This window comes from Mandrillus leucophaeus, unplaced genomic scaffold (genome assembly GCF_000951045.1).
Source record: "Mandrillus leucophaeus isolate KB7577 unplaced genomic scaffold, Mleu.le_1.0 Scaffold297, whole genome shotgun sequence".
Classification (NCBI taxonomy): Eukaryota; Metazoa; Chordata; class Mammalia; order Primates; family Cercopithecidae; genus Mandrillus; species Mandrillus leucophaeus.
In genome coordinates this window covers 2625881-2626199 of record NW_012103109.1, presented here as the reverse complement: position 1 = coordinate 2626199, position 319 = coordinate 2625881, and positions in this window count along the sequence as shown.

The following is a 319-nucleotide window of genomic DNA, read 5'->3' as shown; positions in this document are numbered from 1 at the left end:
TTTATCCCATCTCTCTTGGTGGACATTTAGGTGGTTTCTAGCTATTAGGTTGGTGCAGAAGTCATTGCGGTTTTGGCTACAGTGTTACAGTGATGCAGTGAAAAGCTTTGGGTATTCCTTTCACTTATGTGTGAGCATATCTGTAGGATAAATTTCTATAAGTGCCAAATCAAATAGGACATGTGTTTATATGTTTGATAAATACTGCCCAAATATTCTCTTTTGAGGTTGAGTCAGTTTACACACCAACCAGCAATGCAGGGGGATGCATGTTTTCCTCCCACCCTTGCAAACAGTGTGTTACCAAACTTTTTTTTTT